This window comes from Triticum aestivum, chromosome 1B (assembly GCF_018294505.1).
Source record: "Triticum aestivum cultivar Chinese Spring chromosome 1B, IWGSC CS RefSeq v2.1, whole genome shotgun sequence".
NCBI classification, from domain to species: domain Eukaryota; kingdom Viridiplantae; phylum Streptophyta; class Magnoliopsida; order Poales; family Poaceae; genus Triticum; species Triticum aestivum.
Window position 1 is genome coordinate 124032940 of NC_057795.1, and position 11604 is coordinate 124044543.

Genomic DNA, 11604 nt, shown 5'->3' on the forward strand with positions numbered 1-11604 from the left:
ACATTAGTGTTGCTTATGCACACTGGTGGCATTTATTGCGCTCGAATCCGAAACAGCCTCACTATATTCCCAACAAAGATTTTGTGGGCAATTCCTCAGTGGCATGGACAAACTGGTGGACCATTTTCATCCAACCTTTCACCAGCGTTCTAGGCCAGCTTCGTCAAGGTAACATGCACGGGCGAGATTCCTATGAAGAAAGGCTTGCCAAATATGTGAATAATGGGAAGAAACATATTTTTCCTCGCAAGATTTTGGAAGGGGATCTTGTCGTAGTAAAGAGGGTGTCTGCTGAACGGCAAGAGGAATATCTTGCAGCTATTGAGGCGAGAGAAATGTCGGCAGTGAATCATTGGAGGGACATCTTAAGAGGTTACCACTTGGATAACAATGCCCCGCCACCTTTGTTGCAACAGGTAATATATATACGTATTTTTTTACTATTATGCGCCAACACCACTATTTACTGACTGATATTATTATTTTTTGCTATTTTTTAGAAGCGGAAAAAATAATCCAAATGATGTTGCTGCAAGTTCCTCTTCCAATCCCCGGCCACTTATAAACGTGACAGTATCAGGCACACGTTTAAATGCAAGGAAGGAGGGTACTGACATTTTGGTTGATAGGGACTCAGAGGAACCTAGTCCAAATGCAATAATCTCTTCCGGTGGGGAGGAAAGACCTGTTGTAAAAAGGAAGATTGAAATTTCTCTTGGAGAAAGCCCATGTAATCTTGACGAGTTGGTTGATTTTATGCATGAACTTGACGATATAGGGACTGATGATAATGTCATAGGTTCTGATCTATCATTTGAGGATTTTGATATATCAGAACCCTCTCTTAATCTTCCAACTCCCCTACGTATCTATACTCAGGCGTGGCCTCGCAGGCTGATATTTCAAACATTTCGCCTATCTCTACGCACGGTAGCTTTATCGTACCCTGTATCTTTTTTATTTATTAATTTCATTGCAGTATCATTTATCTTGCCGCTCCTTCTTATCGCCAGGTGGTGCGGAAGGAGCTTCTAATCTCGTCAGTGGCGAGGGAATAATTACACAAATTTCAGCACCACCCATGGATATTTCCGCTATTACCAAGCCCATTCTGGACGCTATCGACTTGTTGTTGAAGAATGCTTTTGAAGCCTTAGATGCCCCAACATTAACAGATTCTCAACGCCATGAGATTTTTCAGGCAGTTCGGTCGATGCTCCCTACTGGTGATATTGTTCCCCAAATTGCCCCTGTCCGTGCGGCTTGGGAAAAATTTGTTTCGATATCAGATACAGTGCAAGAAACCCGCAGAACCATTGAGGATCAGTCAAAGCAAAAGTCTGAATTTGTTACTGCAGCAGAGAGCAGGGCTGAATCCATTGAAGCGTCTCTGAAAACTTCAGCGGAAGAGATGTCATCCATGCTGGAGGAAAAAGCTGAGAAGAAGGAACGTGTGGAGGCCCTCTCTGCTCAACTGCAAGAAGCTACTGCTGAGTTGCTTACAACTGAAGAAAGGGTCAAGCAACTAGAGTCAGACCGTTCCGCCAAGCAAGCTGAAGCCAAGAAGTTGCATGAAGATTTGCTCGAAGCTAATGTGAAAGCTTCCGAGGAATTGGAGGCTCTTAAAGGGAAGACATCGACGCTGGAGGACGAAGCCAAGTCTATTATTATAAGTCTGAAGGACTGGCGCTCCATGTCCAACTGAGGTTTTTTATTTGGCCCTCAATAAATTAGACATGTCGTCTGTTTACATTTCCTACTCAGACTTGCATAAGGCGGCCAATCGGCGAACCCATTTTCTCGTGTCTTCTCACACGCCAATAGCACCATTCGCGTATGTTTGCATGGGATTTATTCAGGTGTACTGATGGACTATGCAATGTTATTCATATAGCGCTGCTTTCTATGTGGAATGGATACTCCGTGCTAATTGCATGAACTAGCTTGGGCCCCTTTATTTATTTACATTTTTTTGAAGCCTTATTACTTTATTTCATTGTTCATTTTTATCTTTTACAAATTTATTCATATATTTTTATATACACTGCCCTTTTACACAACAGTTTAAGCTTATGCGAATTTGGAGTCATCATTTTTTTACGCCATAGTTTAACTCGTAGGATATCGGAGTAAAATTTATGTGTCCTTATCTTTGCATCACAGTTTATACTCGTAGGTTGTTGGAGTAACTTTATTTTCTGGTGTGCCCCAGTTTATACTCTTGAGGGTATGGAGTACACTTGATGATTTCTTTTCTTTGCATCACAGTTTATACTCGTAGGTTGTTGGAGTAATTTTTTTTGTGCCCCGGTTTAGACTCGTGAGGGTATGGAGTGAGTTTTTTCCTTATGTGCCCCAGTTTAGACTCGTGAGGATATGGAGTGTATTTTTTTATGCATAATAACGCTTAAGGAATTTCCCATTTACCGATGCCAGTGAGTATTTCCCATCTGGTGATATGATCCTATACGCGCCGCTAGAATAAACCTCTTTTATGACAAAAGGCCCTTCTCATTTTGGTTCAAATTTTCCTTTCATCCGCCGCGTGATATTCATGGGACGAATGACTGCGAGTACTAGATCTCCTTGTTTGAACGACCTTCTTTCGACCCGTTTGTCGAATGCTCGCGACATCCTAGCTTGGTATGCCTCAAGATTTTGCAAAGCTTGAAGTCGTCTTCCTTCTAGTCTTTCCAATTCATCGAGGCGTAATTGTACTGATTTTTCCTCCAACAAATTTTCATGTGTAGCGACTCTCAGTGACGTGATCTGTACCTCCAAAGGTAGAACAACTTCTCCTCCAAATACTAAGGAATAAGGTGTCATTCCTGTGCGTGTTGTGGTTCTATAAGCCCACAAGGCTTCAAGAAGCTTTTCATGTCAGTCACGCTTATTTTTTGATACAACTTTCTTTAGTAACTTGCAAAGAGTTTTGTTGAAAGCTTCTGCTTGTCCATTGGCGGCTGGGTTATATGCCGTGGAATAATGATGGTCTATCTTAAATTTTGAGCATAATTTCTCCACTTGTTTGTTTTTAAAAGGAGTTTCATTATCAGACATAATCCGAGAAGGAACGCCAAGGCGATAAATGAGTTGTGTTCTTATAAAATGTTCTACATTCTCCGCTTTGTCTTCCTTTAGTGGTGTAAGTTCAGCCCACTTGGAGAAATAGTCTGTTGCTGCTAAAATGAATTTGTGACCTTTGGAGGACGGTGGATGAATTGGACCAACTATATCCATTCCCCACATTTCAAAAGGCCAAGACATATTGGTCGCATGGAGTGGTTCGTGCGGCTGATGTATGAAATCAGCATGCACTTGGCATTCGTGGCATTTCTTTGCAAATTTAGTGGCATCTTCAAACATTGTGGGCCAGTAGTAACCTAGACGCCTTAATTGGTAGTGCAATTTAGGACCTGATTGGTGCGAGCCACATATTGCAGCATGCACCTCGTTTAAGGCCTCCATAATTTCATTTCCAGCAAGGCAGCGCAATAATATGCCATCATGAGAACGCCTATAGAGTATGTCATTGATGCATGTGTAATGAATTGATCTTTTGCGAATTCTAGATCTTTCGCTAGCATCAAGAGGTAGATATCCGTGAAGCAGATATTCTAGGAATGGTGCTCGCCAATCCCCTACCTCGATTTCACATACATCAGCTGTCATTGCAGAAGATACTATCGCTTCTTCTTCTTCAACAAATATTGGTAGTATTCTTCGTTCCTCTACGTGTACGTCCATCATTTCATGTGAGTCTAGTGACATACTTGCAGCTAAACCGGCTAAAGCGTCAGCCTTTTCGTTTTGATTTCTAACTATGTGCTGAATATTTAGATCTTTGAACATAGCTAGGAGCTCTTTTGCCCTTTTGAAATATGGCAACAATTCTTGTTTCTTTACCATGTAGGTCCCCATCAGTTGATTAATCACTAATTGTGAATCCCCATAAACAGAGAGCGTATCGAGCCCCATGTTTATTGCTATTTCAAGCCCAATGATAAGAGCTTCATATTCGGCTGAATTATTTGACGTTGCCGAAGTTAGGGTAAATGAGTATGGGATCACCCCTTCATCAGGTGTAATGGAAACGACTCCGGCGCCTGACCCAGATTGCCGACAAGCGCCATCGAAGTACATTTGCCATGTTGATTTTGTTACCGTCATGGCAAATACGTCCTCATCTGGCAAGTCATCATCTATAGGAAAATCATCTGGGATCGGATGTGCCGCAAGGAAGTTAGCCAAAGCTTGGCCTTTTACGGCTTTTTGCGGTATATACGTGATGTCAAATTGTGACAAAAGCATCGCCCATTTAGTTAGTCTCCCCGAGAGTACCATTTTACTTAAGATATATCTGAGAGGGTCTTCTCTTGAGACTAAATGTACAGTGTGTTCTAACATGTAGTGTCGCAACTTTTGTGCAGCGAACACCAGTGCGAGACATATTTTTTCCATGTCTGGATAGTTGCACTCGGCCCCTACCAAGGTGCGGCTAAGATAATACAGGGACGTTTCCTTTTCTGCATCATTATTTTGCGCCAGGAGTGCACCTAGTGAAGTAGGCATTGCAGCAGTATAGAGAATTAATGGTCGGTCTTTAATCGGTGCACCTAAAACAGGGGGATTTATCAAATATTTCTTAATTTCTAGGAATGTGTTTTGGCATGCTTGATCCCATTCAAAAGGGACTCCTTTCTTCATAAGTCGCGAGAAAGGTTTGCATCTCCCAGATAAATTTGAGATGAACCTCCTAATATATGCTAGGTGACCCTGAAAACTCTTCAGTTCATGTAAGTTAGTGGGTGGTGGCAAGTCCATGTAAGTTAGTGGGTGGTGGCATCTTAACGATCGCCTTGATTTTTCTTGGATCTATCTGAATACCATTTTTTGTAACCACGAAACCGAGAAATTTTCCAGAGGAACGCGCACTTCATGGGGTTCATTTTTAGATTATGTTGCCTAAGATGCTCAAAAACCATTTCAAGGTGTTTCAAGTGGTCTTGTTCATGCTTTAATTTCACAACTATGTCGTCTATATAGCATTCAACAATCACATATAACAACCCGTCTAAGATGATTGTCATTGCTCGTTGATATGTCGCCCCAACGTTTTGTAATCCGAAAGGCATTACTTTATAACAATATATGCCTTTAGGTGTGCGGAATGCTGTTGACTCTTCATCTTCAGGTGCCATTTTAATTTGATTATAGCCGGAACAACCATCCATGAAAGAAAATATTTCATGCCCCATAGTAGCATCGACTAGTATTTCGGAGATGGGTATCAGGAAGTCATCTTTGGGACATGCTTTATTCATATCCCTGAAATCTACACATATGCGTGTTTGACCATTCTTCTTTTTAACGGGTACAATACTAGAGACCCATATGGGGTATTTGACTTCTCTAATGAACCCTGCGGCTATGAGTTTGTCGACCTCGGCTTCTATTTGTGGAAGTATCTCAGGCCGGTACTTTCTTTGAGCTTGCTTCACTGGTGTGGCGTCATCTCGCACATCGAGGCGATGGACAGCTATGTTTGGGTCTAACTCAGGCATTTCTTCATAAGTCCAAGCGAATACATCTCTATTCGCACGCAGGAACTCCTGATATTTTAGTTTATTTTCTTTGGACAAATGTTTGCTAATAAAAATTGGACGAAGATCATCAGTCGTACCAATATTTATTTCTTCTAAGTCATCCACATTGCATTGGTTGCCATCCTCCATTTGTGGAGATGCTTCCGTCATGTCTGTATACTCAGCCGAGGCCATACAAACCTCATATCCTAACCCATGCTTCATTTCTTTTAAAACATGATCTTCGTGCAGAGCTCTGAGCAACCCTCTTTCTAGCAGCCCTCATTTTTCTCTTTGCAGACTTTGACAAAACAGGTGTGAACCCCTCCATTGGTGGAGAAGTGATTTCTTCTTGATCTGGTACAACTAGAGATGCGGCAGTAGTCTTCCAGCTTTCACTTAGTGAGGTCACGATAGGACCAATTGGCACATTAAGCCAAAGGTCACCGAAGCGAAGGGTCACAAACTGCTGCACTTGGCCCTCCATGCCTTCAAAATAAAGAAAACCATATATTAGTTTTCTTTGTTTTTTTGCATATGGGGACATAATGTTTTATGATTTATGTGCTAAAGGAATTCATATGTTGCAATGCCATGTTGGAATTCAAAGATGAGGGGAGAAATTCGTCCCACCGGGCGTGCCAAAATCTGATGACGGGAAAATGGCGGGCGTGAAACACGCGTCCACGTCATTGATACAGAGTAAAATTTAAATGCATAAAATAAGGGTAGAATCAAACATTGCAGGTACTTTATTTCCAGAACTCTTACATTTACATAAAAACTCTGTTAATTACATCTCCGAAAAGAAAACCCCTGATTAAGAATTCCAACTATCCTATTACATAGAATTGCAACACATGACCACTAGAAAATAATAAATAAAAAACCGCTCCTCCTCGTTGTCGTTGACGCCGGTGTGCTCGGGGGAGCATCCTCGATCTTCTTCAAGTTATCATGTGTTTTGTTCATTTATATTTTTACCCTTGTACTATTATGAGTAGTACATAGAGTACGAGTGCAATGTGTGCTTTTGCAGATATCTAATTTGTGTAGTCGACTTAACCAACATATGCTAGTATGACCATGCGGCTATCTTAATCAACTTTCAGGTCATTTCATTTTAAGGAGTGATGAGTCGACTAGCAGAGTATCCACTTAATACATGCATGCTACATCTTTTATTGACGCATATATAACCATGCATGCGATGATGGTATATGATTTAATCCATGTTAGCCTATACGCTCTAGATTTCATATTTTTAGATATGTAGGATTATATTTTTTTACTTAACCTACACGCATTCATTTTCTTTTATGGGCATATTTTATTTTAGTGCAAAATGAGACAACTAACATTTTTATTATCTCATGTTTACACATTAGATTTCACTTAGCATATTCTATATGCATTAGAGTATGCTCATTTCATAATTTATATGACAGATGTATGTGATGTTTATACCTCCATGTTTGTATTACTACTGACGTGGCATAGCATGTATGTCCGCAGTGTAACCAACAAGAGGCTTTAAACATAATTTGGCGAGCATCCAATTTATACATTTTCATGCTCTAGATTGAAGGTACACGCACAATTTACATTGTCTTGTTTTGTGCAACTCCAACAAATGAAGAGTGCATTTTTGTAAGCGCATATTTATTCTATGATTTTATGTAGCTGGTTATATGGTGTTTGGGTATGTTCCATATTTGTTTTCCCCGAGCTTTACCTTTGCGTCGCTCTCATTTATGATGGAAGGGAGAATATGTCCTCCTTAGTGTGGGCCGCCATGATCAACCAAGGAGTGAAATTTATCCTCTTTGACATAATCGCACTTTGACTCGCATCATGATGATCAGCCAAAGGCAAAGATGACAAGATGGAATTATATGTTGTATGCTCCTTGATTTGTATCATGATGATCCGCCAAGGAGTATTTTCTTTTCTGCTCTTAAACATATTCGCGCTTTGACTTGTATCATGATAATCAGCTAAGGCGAAATGTCAAGATGGGGCTATATGGAGAATCCTCCTTGGTTTGTATCACAATGATCAACCAAGGACAAATTTTCTTCTCTTAAATATAAGTGCTCTTTGACTCGTATCACGATGATTAACCAAGGAGTATTTTGTTGCTTTTAAACATATTCACACCTTGACTTGTATCATGATGATCAGCCAAGGCGAAATGTCAAGGTAAAAATATGTGAAATATGCTCCTTGGTTCGTATCGCAATGATCAACCAAGGGTAATTTTCCTCTCTTGAACATAATTGCTCTTTGGCTCGTATCACGATGATGAGCCAAGGCAAAATGTCAAGATGAGGCTATATGGCGAATGCTCCTTGGTTTGTATCACAATGATCAACCAAGGGAAAATTTCCTCTCCTAAACGTAACTACTCTTTGGCTCGTATCACGATGATCAGCCAAGGCAAAATGTCAAGATGAGGACACATGAGGTATACTTCTTGGTTTGTATCACAATGATCAACCAAGAAGAAAGATGAATATGATGAGAGACATGCGGAGGAGCAAGAAGATTAGAGGAGGATCATAATTCCCACCTTGTCTACCTTCCTCAGGTTCCTCCTGAACGGCGGCCTTGCAACAATAGCAACAACGTATATGTGGATGAGAGCAGCAGCGGAAGCACAACAGCAGCAGTGGTGAAAAGAGCGCAGCAACGTGCGGCCAGAGAATCAAGAATTGGACCCTCAAGAGAAGCCCGTATGATGGTATTTATAGGAGGGAGGAGCACATGGATCAACTTGGGCACGCACCCACGTTCTAGAGGTCATGGGATCATGCGAGTGGGCTGCGTTTTCTTTCCTTTTGTTTATTTCTTTAATCCTAGTTGACTCAACCATGGGAACGTGGGAGTCCTTGCATGCTTTTTTTATTTCCTTTCTTTGATTAATTGCTCTTTGACCAAGCTTTGAACCGACCACTGGCCTAATTAGCCCATGTAGTTTTTTTATCAACGTGTGGGCTTGGACGCTAGCCCATTAGTTTGCTTGTGATGATTAGCTGATCCATGCAACCTTGTAAATTAGTCTCACCCACTATGCATGTATCTACGTAGACATTTGTATAAATGAGCTGATCATGACTAATTGAAATTGTTTTCTTTCTTTTGGAAAATTCATTCCAATTTCTTTGTCGTGCCATAAAAAAAAGAGATATGCAAATATTCTTTTACGGACAATTATATGATGGCCTGACGTTTTCTTCTTATTTCCTTAAACATATATATCAACGCACGTTTTATTTTATCCATCGCGTTGATATTTCACATGATCGATGGAATAGGCCTCGCATTTGCTTTACGGTCGATATTTCGGAAACATTATAATTTTATGTAGGTATTTAACAACCGCATTTGGTGACGGCGTGCATGGATGAAGCTTATGTGTGATTTTAAATGGGACAAATATTTCATGAAGATTTTTATTCACTTTGCAAAATTTCCAGATATCAAATATATTCTGACTTTATCATTTCATTTTTTTTGCAGGTGAGACTTTATCATATTTTGATAATAGATATCACTCTGTATTTTATTTCGGCGAAATCCCGTGTCAACATGGCCCGATGCGCGTTTGAAGCTTGGCCACGGTCAGGCGCAAGTCCGCGACGGTAAGCCAGGAGTCGCTAATGGGCATTCCCAAGTAGGTCATGGGGAAGGAGCCCAGACGGCAGTTAAGCCGGTTGGCAATGGCCAGACACTCAGCCAGAGAGTAGCCCATCACCATCACATCACTCTTGTCGAAGTTTATCTTAAGGCCAGGCATTTGTTGGAAGCAGAGCAGAAGAACTTAAGATTGGAGATGTCCGTCTCCGAGCCTTCGACCATGATGATGGTGTCGTCGGCATACTGGAGGAGGGAGATCCCGGAGCCACCGGCCAGGTGGGGGGTGATTCAACGAATATGGCCAGCAGCCTTAGCCTTATCCAGGATGGCGGCAAGAGCATCCACCACCATATTGAACGGGAAAGGGGAGAAGGGATCACCTTGTCAAACCCCACAAAGGGTGGGGAAGTAAGGGCCGATCTCCTTGTTGATGTTCACGGCAGTGCGACCGCAGGAGACCATCTGCATCACTCTGGTGATCCAACGGTCGTCAAAGCCCTTCCGGAGCAAAACTTCCTGAAGGAAGGGCCAACAAACAATGTCATAAGCCTTATGAAAATCGATCTTTAGGAATACCGCCTTGAGGTGTTTAGATCGAACCTCATGGAGTAATTCATGAAGAACAAGCACCCCATCCAGGATATACCATCCTTGAATGAAGGCGGACTGGTTGGGGGTGGGTAACATGCTCAGCAAGAAGGGTCACCCTATTAACGTACCCTTTTGCCAGAATCCGGAAAATCACATTGATAACCGTCGTGATTGGACAAAATTGGCGGATGTCGGAAGCGCCAGGCACCTTAGGGATGAGCGAGATGATCCCATAGTTGAGGCGTCCGAGGTCGATGGACCCAACATAGAACTCGTCGAAGATGGCCATGACCTCAGGTTTAATCACGTTGGACTGGAAGAATTTAATTAACCGGGAGGCCGCCCGGACCGGGAGTCGAGGTAGGGTTCATGCCTCTAATGGCAGCCCAGACCTCGCCCTCGGGGAAGGGGGCCGTAAGGGCCGCGTTCTCCGCATCAGAAACCAGCTGGGGGCCGATCCAGCAATCAGGGGCCAGGAAAAGGCCGCTCCTAGGAGCGGTAGAGAACAAGGACCTATAGAACCCGTCTACATGGGCCCGAATGTCACGGGGGTCCTGTAGGAGGGTCGCGCCATCCCAGAGGAGGGGGATGGTGTTGCGTGTACGACGGCCATTCGCGATGGCCTGAAAGTAGGTCGTGTTTGCGTCGCCCTTCAAAACCCATTTCTGGGCACCATGGAGATGCCAATAGGCCTCCTCATCAGTGTAGATGACAGAGAGTTGGTCTTCTAAGTCGTAGCGAGAGAGCCACTCGTCGGGAGAGAGGCCGACCGCATCAGCACGCAACTCCAGGGCTTGGATGGCGGTCAACAAGGCCTTCTTGCGATCGTGGAGGTCACGCCCCAGGTTGGCACCCCATCCCTTCATGAACTGCCGGCCACACTTGGCACAGAATTGCCAGGAGTCAATGGCCGAGGGAGGGCGGGGGTGGGGGTGCGCGCGAGCCTCCACCCAGCGGGCACCAACTGCCGCCACAAAACTAGTTTGGGACAACCAGAATGTCTCAAACCGGAATCGAGGGGGAATTGGCGGCCGCTCGTCGGCGGAGGATAGGAGGAGGGGCACGTGGTCGGAGCCAATCCGGTGATGGCACGGAGGAAAGCTAGAGGGCAGCGGAGGTCCCATTCCGAAGAAATAAGGACCTTGTCCAGGACGGACTGGGTCGGAGATGCCTGATGATTGGTCCAGGTAAACCTGACACCAATTCTATTTATCTCGCGCACACCAACGCCTATAATATAGCCCTGTAGAAGCTGGCTGCATGTAGGCAAACAGTCAGGGGCAAGTCTTTTTTTTTTGCGAGGAGGGGCGAGTCTCCACATAACGATTTTCATCTTCCTCGAAGCATTGACTTTCAACAATGCTTGGCATCGTTTCTCTTCATCATTAAAGGTTGATTGCATACCTTGTCCATCACCATTACGTGAAAAGAAAATCAGACGTGGCCAACCACAGAGCTGTATCTGACGGAAAATATTTTTGTGTGCTTCTCCTAACTCTTTTTTTTTTCAAAAACAGCTCACCATTCCTGTCGAATGGCCTTTTTTACTCTTTAGCGGTACCCTTGCTTGCGCTGGTCAACTTGGCGGTCAAGCCAATTTGCCGTGCGCCGATGCTCCGCTGCTGCCAGCTGTGAAAAACAGAGTGAATGGAAGTGAAAAGTAACTCGGTTCGTAGAGGCGGGCGGCTGGGACTCGACCGTACGTGTGTGAGCCCGGTGTTGATGCACCACAGGGCAGAGGGCGCTCGTCACGTGCTTTCGTAGGCTCGGTCCACCGTCCACACACCGG